Source organism: Anas platyrhynchos, chromosome 5, assembly GCF_047663525.1.
Source record: "Anas platyrhynchos isolate ZD024472 breed Pekin duck chromosome 5, IASCAAS_PekinDuck_T2T, whole genome shotgun sequence".
NCBI lineage: Eukaryota > Metazoa > Chordata > Aves > Anseriformes > Anatidae > Anas > Anas platyrhynchos.
The window spans coordinates 42,088,631-42,098,947 of NC_092591.1; the positions used below are offsets into that span (position 1 = coordinate 42,088,631).

The 10,317-nt window shown below is 71.9% G+C and overlaps 1 long non-coding RNA gene across 1 annotated transcript in view; it reads right to left on the minus strand.

Moving 5' to 3' along the window:
- LOC113841112 (uncharacterized) overlaps positions 1-9,815 on the minus strand; it is a 35,549-nt gene extending 25,734 nt beyond the window's left edge. Inside the window, exon 1 of the long non-coding RNA XR_005266507.2 lies at positions 9,596-9,815. This is a non-coding gene — a long non-coding RNA (uncharacterized lncRNA). The remainder of the gene's footprint in view (positions 1-9,595) is intronic.
- Positions 9,816-10,317: the final 502 nt, after the last annotated feature.

Below are 10,317 nucleotides of genomic sequence, written 5' to 3' on the forward strand. Positions count from 1 at the left end.
CAGCGACTCTGCGCCCCAGCGACTCTGCGCCCCAGCGACTCTGCGCCCCAGCGACTCTGCGCCCCAGCGACTCTGCGCCCCAGCGACTCTGCGCCCCAGCGACTCTGCGCCCCAGCGACTCTGCGCCCCAGCGACTCTGCGCCCCAGCGACTCTGCGCCCCAGCGACTCTGCGCCCCAGCGACTCTGCGCCCCAGCGACTCTGCGCCCCAGCGACTCTGCGCCCCAGCGACTCTGCGCCCCAGCGACTCTGCGCCCCAGCGACTCTGCGCCCCAGCGACTCTGCGCCCCAGCGACTCTGCGCCCCAGCGACTCTGCGCCCCAGCGACTCTGCGCCCCAGCGACTCTGCGCCCCAGCGACTCTGCGCCCCAGCGACTCTGCGCCCCAGCGACTCTGCGCCCCAGCGACTCTGCGCCCCAGCGACTCTGCGCCCCAGCGACTCTGCGCCCCAGCGACTCTGCGCCCCAGCGACTCTGCGCCCCAGCGACTCTGCGCCCCAGCGACTCTGCGCCCCAGCGACTCTGCGCCCCAGCGACTCTGCGCCCCAGCGACTCTGCGCCCCAGCGACTCTGCGCCCCAGCGACTCTGCGCCCCAGCGACTCTGCGCCCCAGCGACTCTGCGCCCCAGCGACTCTGCGCCCCAGCGACTCTGCGCCCCAGCGACTCTGCGCCCCAGCGACTCTGCGCCCCAGCGACTCTGCGCCCCAGCGACTCTGCGCCCCAGCGACTCTGCGCCCCAGCGACTCTGCGCCCCAGCGACTCTGCGCCCCAGCGACTCTGCGCCCCAGCGACTCTGCGCCCCAGCGACTCTGCGCCCCAGCGACTCTGCGCCCCAGCGACTCTGCGCCCCAGCGACTCTGCGCCCCAGCGACTCTGCGCCCCAGCGACTCTGCGCCCCAGCGACTCTGCGCCCCAGCGACTCTGCGCCCCAGCGACTCTGCGCCCCAGCGACTCTGCGCCCCAGCGACTCTGCGCCCCAGCGACTCTGCGCCCCAGCGACTCTGCGCCCCAGCGACTCTGCGCCCCAGCGACTCTGCGCCCCAGCGACTCTGCGCCCCAGCGACTCTGCGCCCCAGCGACTCTGCGCCCCAGCGACTCTGCGCCCCAGCGACTCTGCGCCCCAGCGACTCTGCGCCCCAGCGACTCTGCGCCCCAGCGACTCTGCGCCCCAGCGACTCTGCGCCCCAGCGACTCTGCGCCCCAGCGACTCTGCGCCCCAGCGACTCTGCGCCCCAGCGACTCTGCGCCCCAGCGACTCTGCGCCCCAGCGACTCTGCGCCCCAGCGACTCTGCGCCCCAGCGACTCTGCGCCCCAGCGACTCTGCGCCCCAGCGACTCTGCGCCCCAGCGACTCTGCGCCCCAGCGACTCTGCGCCCCAGCGACTCTGCGCCCCAGCGACTCTGCGCCCCAGCGACTCTGCGCCCCAGCGACTCTGCGCCCCAGCGACTCTGCGCCCCAGCGACTCTGCGCCCCAGCGACTCTGCGCCCCAGCGACTCTGCGCCCCAGCGACTCTGCGCCCCAGCGACTCTGCGCCCCAGCGACTCTGCGCCCCAGCGACTCTGCGCCCCAGCGACTCTGCGCCCCAGCGACTCTGCGCCCCAGCGACTCTGCGCCCCAGCGACTCTGCGCCCCAGCGACTCTGCGCCCCAGCGACTCTGCGCCCCAGCGACTCTGCGCCCCAGCGACTCTGCGCCCCAGCGACTCTGCGCCCCAGCGACTCTGCGCCCCAGCGACTCTGCGCCCCAGCGACTCTGCGCCCCAGCGACTCTGCGCCCCAGCGACTCTGCGCCCCAGCGACTCTGCGCCCCAGCGACTCTGCGCCCCAGCGACTCTGCGCCCCAGCGACTCTGCGCCCCAGCGACTCTGCGCCCCAGCGACTCTGCGCCCCAGCGACTCTGCGCCCCAGCGACTCTGCGCCCCAGCGACTCTGCGCCCCAGCGACTCTGCGCCCCAGCGACTCTGCGCCCCAGCGACTCTGCGCCCCAGCGACTCTGCGCCCCAGCGACTCTGCGCCCCAGCGACTCTGCGCCCCAGCGACTCTGCGCCCCAGCGACTCTGCGCCCCAGCGACTCTGCGCCCCAGCGACTCTGCGCCCCAGCGACTCTGCGCCCCAGCGACTCTGCGCCCCAGCGACTCTGCGCCCCAGCGACTCTGCGCCCCAGCGACTCTGCGCCCCAGCGACTCTGCGCCCCAGCGACTCTGCGCCCCAGCGACTCTGCGCCCCAGCGACTCTGCGCCCCAGCGACTCTGCGCCCCAGCGACTCTGCGCCCCAGCGACTCTGCGCCCCAGCGACTCTGCGCCCCAGCGACTCTGCGCCCCAGCGACTCTGCGCCCCAGCGACTCTGCGCCCCAGCGACTCTGCGCCCCAGCGACTCTGCGCCCCAGCGACTCTGCGCCCCAGCGACTCTGCGCCCCAGCGACTCTGCGCCCCAGCGACTCTGCGCCCCAGCGACTCTGCGCCCCAGCGACTCTGCGCCCCAGCGACTCTGCGCCCCAGCGACTCTGCGCCCCAGCGACTCTGCGCCCCAGCGACTCTGCGCCCCAGCGACTCTGCGCCCCAGCGACTCTGCGCCCCAGCGACTCTGCGCCCCAGCGACTCTGCGCCCCAGCGACTCTGCGCCCCAGCGACTCTGCGCCCCAGCGACTCTGCGCCCCAGCGACTCTGCGCCCCAGCGACTCTGCGCCCCAGCGACTCTGCGCCCCAGCGACTCTGCGCCCCAGCGACTCTGCGCCCCAGCGACTCTGCGCCCCAGCGACTCTGCGCCCCAGCGACTCTGCGCCCCAGCGACTCTGCGCCCCAGCGACTCTGCGCCCCAGCGACTCTGCGCCCCAGCGACTCTGCGCCCCAGCGACTCTGCGCCCCAGCGACTCTGCGCCCCAGCGACTCTGCGCCCCAGCGACTCTGCGCCCCAGCGACTCTGCGCCCCAGCGACTCTGCGCCCCAGCGACTCTGCGCCCCAGCGACTCTGCGCCCCAGCGACTCTGCGCCCCAGCGACTCTGCGCCCCAGCGACTCTGCGCCCCAGCGACTCTGCGCCCCAGCGACTCTGCGCCCCAGCGACTCTGCGCCCCAGCGACTCTGCGCCCCAGCGACTCTGCGCCCCAGCGACTCTGCGCCCCAGCGACTCTGCGCCCCAGCGACTCTGCGCCCCAGCGACTCTGCGCCCCAGCGACTCTGCGCCCCAGCGACTCTGCGCCCCAGCGACTCTGCGCCCCAGCGACTCTGCGCCCCAGCGACTCTGCGCCCCAGCGACTCTGCGCCCCAGCGACTCTGCGCCCCAGCGACTCTGCGCCCCAGCGACTCTGCGCCCCAGCGACTCTGCGCCCCAGCGACTCTGCGCCCCAGCGACTCTGCGCCCCAGCGACTCTGCGCCCCAGCGACTCTGCGCCCCAGCGACTCTGCGCCCCAGCGACTCTGCGCCCCAGCGACTCTGCGCCCCAGCGACTCTGCGCCCCAGCGACTCTGCGCCCCAGCGACTCTGCGCCCCAGCGACTCTGCGCCCCAGCGACTCTGCGCCCCAGCGACTCTGCGCCCCAGCGACTCTGCGCCCCAGCGACTCTGCGCCCCAGCGACTCTGCGCCCCAGCGACTCTGCGCCCCAGCGACTCTGCGCCCCAGCGACTCTGCGCCCCAGCGACTCTGCGCCCCAGCGACTCTGCGCCCCAGCGACTCTGCGCCCCAGCGACTCTGCGCCCCAGCGACTCTGCGCCCCAGCGACTCTGCGCCCCAGCGACTCTGCGCCCCAGCGACTCTGCGCCCCAGCGACTCTGCGCCCCAGCGACTCTGCGCCCCAGCGACTCTGCGCCCCAGCGACTCTGCGCCCCAGCGACTCTGCGCCCCAGCGACTCTGCGCCCCAGCGACTCTGCGCCCCAGCGACTCTGCGCCCCAGCGACTCTGCGCCCCAGCGACTCTGCGCCCCAGCGACTCTGCGCCCCAGCGACTCTGCGCCCCAGCGACTCTGCGCCCCAGCGACTCTGCGCCCCAGCGACTCTGCGCCCCAGCGACTCTGCGCCCCAGCGACTCTGCGCCCCAGCGACTCTGCGCCCCAGCGACTCTGCGCCCCAGCGACTCTGCGCCCCAGCGACTCTGCGCCCCAGCGACTCTGCGCCCCAGCGACTCTGCGCCCCAGCGACTCTGCGCCCCAGCGACTCTGCGCCCCAGCGACTCTGCGCCCCAGCGACTCTGCGCCCCAGCGACTCTGCGCCCCAGCGACTCTGCGCCCCAGCGACTCTGCGCCCCAGCGACTCTGCGCCCCAGCGACTCTGCGCCCCAGCGACTCTGCGCCCCAGCGACTCTGCGCCCCAGCGACTCTGCGCCCCAGCGACTCTGCGCCCCAGCGACTCTGCGCCCCAGCGACTCTGCGCCCCAGCGACTCTGCGCCCCAGCGACTCTGCGCCCCAGCGACTCTGCGCCCCAGCGACTCTGCGCCCCAGCGACTCTGCGCCCCAGCGACTCTGCGCCCCAGCGACTCTGCGCCCCAGCGACTCTGCGCCCCAGCGACTCTGCGCCCCAGCGACTCTGCGCCCCAGCGACTCTGCGCCCCAGCGACTCTGCGCCCCAGCGACTCTGCGCCCCAGCGACTCTGCGCCCCAGCGACTCTGCGCCCCAGCGACTCTGCGCCCCAGCGACTCTGCGCCCCAGCGACTCTGCGCCCCAGCGACTCTGCGCCCCAGCGACTCTGCGCCCCAGCGACTCTGCGCCCCAGCGACTCTGCGCCCCAGCGACTCTGCGCCCCAGCGACTCTGCGCCCCAGCGACTCTGCGCCCCAGCGACTCTGCGCCCCAGCGACTCTGCGCCCCAGCGACTCTGCGCCCCAGCGACTCTGCGCCCCAGCGACTCTGCGCCCCAGCGACTCTGCGCCCCAGCGACTCTGCGCCCCAGCGACTCTGCGCCCCAGCGACTCTGCGCCCCAGCGACTCTGCGCCCCAGCGACTCTGCGCCCCAGCGACTCTGCGCCCCAGCGACTCTGCGCCCCAGCGACTCTGCGCCCCAGCGACTCTGCGCCCCAGCGACTCTGCGCCCCAGCGACTCTGCGCCCCAGCGACTCTGCGCCCCAGCGACTCTGCGCCCCAGCGACTCTGCGCCCCAGCGACTCTGCGCCCCAGCGACTCTGCGCCCCAGCGACTCTGCGCCCCAGCGACTCTGCGCCCCAGCGACTCTGCGCCCCAGCGACTCTGCGCCCCAGCGACTCTGCGCCCCAGCGACTCTGCGCCCCAGCGACTCTGCGCCCCAGCGACTCTGCGCCCCAGCGACTCTGCGCCCCAGCGACTCTGCGCCCCAGCGACTCTGCGCCCCAGCGACTCTGCGCCCCAGCGACTCTGCGCCCCAGCGACTCTGCGCCCCAGCGACTCTGCGCCCCAGCGACTCTGCGCCCCAGCGACTCTGCGCCCCAGCGACTCTGCGCCCCAGCGACTCTGCGCCCCAGCGACTCTGCGCCCCAGCGACTCTGCGCCCCAGCGACTCTGCGCCCCAGCGACTCTGCGCCCCAGCGACTCTGCGCCCCAGCGACTCTGCGCCCCAGCGACTCTGCGCCCCAGCGACTCTGCGCCCCAGCGACTCTGCGCCCCAGCGACTCTGCGCCCCAGCGACTCTGCGCCCCAGCGACTCTGCGCCCCAGCGACTCTGCGCCCCAGCGACTCTGCGCCCCAGCGACTCTGCGCCCCAGCGACTCTGCGCCCCAGCGACTCTGCGCCCCAGCGACTCTGCGCCCCAGCGACTCTGCGCCCCAGCGACTCTGCGCCCCAGCGACTCTGCGCCCCAGCGACTCTGCGCCCCAGCGACTCTGCGCCCCAGCGACTCTGCGCCCCAGCGACTCTGCGCCCCAGCGACTCTGCGCCCCAGCGACTCTGCGCCCCAGCGACTCTGCGCCCCAGCGACTCTGCGCCCCAGCGACTCTGCGCCCCAGCGACTCTGCGCCCCAGCGACTCTGCGCCCCAGCGACTCTGCGCCCCAGCGACTCTGCGCCCCAGCGACTCTGCGCCCCAGCGACTCTGCGCCCCAGCGACTCTGCGCCCCAGCGACTCTGCGCCCCAGCGACTCTGCGCCCCAGCGACTCTGCGCCCCAGCGACTCTGCGCCCCAGCGACTCTGCGCCCCAGCGACTCTGCGCCCCAGCGACTCTGCGCCCCAGCGACTCTGCGCCCCAGCGACTCTGCGCCCCAGCGACTCTGCGCCCCAGCGACTCTGCGCCCCAGCGACTCTGCGCCCCAGCGACTCTGCGCCCCAGCGACTCTGCGCCCCAGCGACTCTGCGCCCCAGCGACTCTGCGCCCCAGCGACTCTGCGCCCCAGCGACTCTGCGCCCCAGCGACTCTGCGCCCCAGCGACTCTGCGCCCCAGCGACTCTGCGCCCCAGCGACTCTGCGCCCCAGCGACTCTGCGCCCCAGCGACTCTGCGCCCCAGCGACTCTGCGCCCCAGCGACTCTGCGCCCCAGCGACTCTGCGCCCCAGCGACTCTGCGCCCCAGCGACTCTGCGCCCCAGCGACTCTGCGCCCCAGCGACTCTGCGCCCCAGCGACTCTGCGCCCCAGCGACTCTGCGCCCCAGCGACTCTGCGCCCCAGCGACTCTGCGCCCCAGCGACTCTGCGCCCCAGCGACTCTGCGCCCCAGCGACTCTGCGCCCCAGCGACTCTGCGCCCCAGCGACTCTGCGCCCCAGCGACTCTGCGCCCCAGCGACTCTGCGCCCCAGCGACTCTGCGCCCCAGCGACTCTGCGCCCCAGCGACTCTGCGCCCCAGCGACTCTGCGCCCCAGCGACTCTGCGCCCCAGCGACTCTGCGCCCCAGCGACTCTGCGCCCCAGCGACTCTGCGCCCCAGCGACTCTGCGCCCCAGCGACTCTGCGCCCCAGCGACTCTGCGCCCCAGCGACTCTGCGCCCCAGCGACTCTGCGCCCCAGCGACTCTGCGCCCCAGCGACTCTGCGCCCCAGCGACTCTGCGCCCCAGCGACTCTGCGCCCCAGCGACTCTGCGCCCCAGCGACTCTGCGCCCCAGCGACTCTGCGCCCCAGCGACTCTGCGCCCCAGCGACTCTGCGCCCCAGCGACTCTGCGCCCCAGCGACTCTGCGCCCCAGCGACTCTGCGCCCCAGCGACTCTGCGCCCCAGCGACTCTGCGCCCCAGCGACTCTGCGCCCCAGCGACTCTGCGCCCCAGCGACTCTGCGCCCCAGCGACTCTGCGCCCCAGCGACTCTGCGCCCCAGCGACTCTGCGCCCCAGCGACTCTGCGCCCCAGCGACTCTGCGCCCCAGCGACTCTGCGCCCCAGCGACTCTGCGCCCCAGCGACTCTGCGCCCCAGCGACTCTGCGCCCCAGCGACTCTGCGCCCCAGCGACTCTGCGCCCCAGCGACTCTGCGCCCCAGCGACTCTGCGCCCCAGCGACTCTGCGCCCCAGCGACTCTGCGCCCCAGCGACTCTGCGCCCCAGCGACTCTGCGCCCCAGCGACTCTGCGCCCCAGCGACTCTGCGCCCCAGCGACTCTGCGCCCCAGCGACTCTGCGCCCCAGCGACTCTGCGCCCCAGCGACTCTGCGCCCCAGCGACTCTGCGCCCCAGCGACTCTGCGCCCCAGCGACTCTGCGCCCCAGCGACTCTGCGCCCCAGCGACTCTGCGCCCCAGCGACTCTGCGCCCCAGCGACTCTGCGCCCCAGCGACTCTGCGCCCCAGCGACTCTGCGCCCCAGCGACTCTGCGCCCCAGCGACTCTGCGCCCCAGCGACTCTGCGCCCCAGCGACTCTGCGCCCCAGCGACTCTGCGCCCCAGCGACTCTGCGCCCCAGCGACTCTGCGCCCCAGCGACTCTGCGCCCCAGCGACTCTGCGCCCCAGCGACTCTGCGCCCCAGCGACTCTGCGCCCCAGCGACTCTGCGCCCCAGCGACTCTGCGCCCCAGCGACTCTGCGCCCCAGCGACTCTGCGCCCCAGCGACTCTGCGCCCCAGCGACTCTGCGCCCCAGCGACTCTGCGCCCCAGCGACTCTGCGCCCCAGCGACTCTGCGCCCCAGCGACTCTGCGCCCCAGCGACTCTGCGCCCCAGCGACTCTGCGCCCCAGCGACTCTGCGCCCCAGCGACTCTGCGCCCCAGCGACTCTGCGCCCCAGCGACTCTGCGCCCCAGCGACTCTGCGCCCCAGCGACTCTGCGCCCCAGCGACTCTGCGCCCCAGCGACTCTGCGCCCCAGCGACTCTGCGCCCCAGCGACTCTGCGCCCCAGCGACTCTGCGCCCCAGCGACTCTGCGCCCCAGCGACTCTGCGCCCCAGCGACTCTGCGCCCCAGCGACTCTGCGCCCCAGCGACTCTGCGCCCCAGCGACTCTGCGCCCCAGCGACTCTGCGCCCCAGCGACTCTGCGCCCCAGCGACTCTGCGCCCCAGCGACTCTGCGCCCCAGCGACTCTGCGCCCCAGCGACTCTGCGCCCCAGCGACTCTGCGCCCCAGCGACTCTGCGCCCCAGCGACTCTGCGCCCCAGCGACTCTGCGCCCCAGCGACTCTGCGCCCCAGCGACTCTGCGCCCCAGCGACTCTGCGCCCCAGCGACTCTGCGCCCCAGCGACTCTGCGCCCCAGCGACTCTGCGCCCCAGCGACTCTGCGCCCCAGCGACTCTGCGCCCCAGCGACTCTGCGCCCCAGCGACTCTGCGCCCCAGCGACTCTGCGCCCCAGCGACTCTGCGCCCCAGCGACTCTGCGCCCCAGCGACTCTGCGCCCCAGCGACTCTGCGCCCCAGCGACTCTGCGCCCCAGCGACTCTGCGCCCCAGCGACTCTGCGCCCCAGCGACTCTGCGCCCCAGCGACTCTGCGCCCCAGCGACTCTGCGCCCCAGCGACTCTGCGCCCCAGCGACTCTGCGCCCCAGCGACTCTGCGCCCCAGCGACTCTGCGCCCCAGCGACTCTGCGCCCCAGCGACTCTGCGCCCCAGCGACTCTGCGCCCCAGCGACTCTGCGCCCCAGCGACTCTGCGCCCCAGCGACTCTGCGCCCCAGCGACTCTGCGCCCCAGCGACTCTGCGCCCCAGCGACTCTGCGCCCCAGCGACTCTGCGCCCCAGCGACTCTGCGCCCCAGCGACTCTGCGCCCCAGCGACTCTGCGCCCCAGCGACTCTGCGCCCCAGCGACTCTGCGCCCCAGCGACTCTGCGCCCCAGCGACTCTGCGCCCCAGCGACTCTGCGCCCCAGCGACTCTGCGCCCCAGCGACTCTGCGCCCCAGCGACTCTGCGCCCCAGCGACTCTGCGCCCCAGCGACTCTGCGCCCCAGCGACTCTGCGCCCCAGCGACTCTGCGCCCCAGCGACTCTGCGCCCCAGCGACTCTGCGCCCCAGCGACTCTGCGCCCCAGCGACTCTGCGCCCCAGCGACTCTGCGCCCCAGCGACTCTGCGCCTCTTCCCACAGCTCGTTTTTCAATCTTTCAAATACTTAAGAATTTTGTTCAACTTCAGGCTGACCTGTGTGCACTTGGGCTTCTGCAGCCTTTTTTGTTTTCCTCCAGTACTTAAAAGGGAGCTTAGAAGCCACCTATGTAATTTCACAGGATACAGACAAGGTGAAGGAAGTACTCAAACTCCTCAACAGTAACAACCACAGAACCCAGGAACTCTTACCTGCTGTCTCCTGAACTCGAGTCACTTCCAACGTGCTTCGCAGTGAAATAGTCCAACCAGGGTTCTTCTGAAGAAGGCACCACCAATGTAACTGGCTCATAGAGTCTCTAAAGCTATTTCACAGAGAGGGCAGAAAACTTGAAGGAAAAGCAGCCTAGTAGGGAACACTGAGCCCGATTCACCACGAGAGAAAAACACCCTAGGCTACCCAAGCCTCAGTTTCTCCTGGGGAGGCAATTCCCCCACCCGTCCTCAGGCTTCCTATATAACAAAGGTCAAATGACCCACACCTGGCAGGTTGCACTTAACAAGGGTGAAGCCAAGAGACCTTGTGGAATAAGCTCGTCTACCTGGCTTCAAGGTTTTAAGGTCTATTGCTCCTTATCACTTGTAGAAATAACCTGACAAGGGGCTTAGTGGTTACAGTTGACATAATGAATTAAATACAAAATTTGCACAAAGCTCATATTTCTGTTAGTCATTCTGTGAGCAAAATTAGTACAGAGCCTGTTAAAAAAATAAATACAAATAAATAAAAGAAATGAATAAAAATAAAATGACCTTAAAGGCAAACTTGCCATCATAGATTTTCATCTGTCTAGTCATGACAGATAAACAATTTAGCAATCAGAATTCCTTTTCTTGATATTAATGCTATCTACATTTTCTTCTCTGAGATCCCTTCTTTATGCAGGACTTTTCTAAATCTAGCCCCATGACCT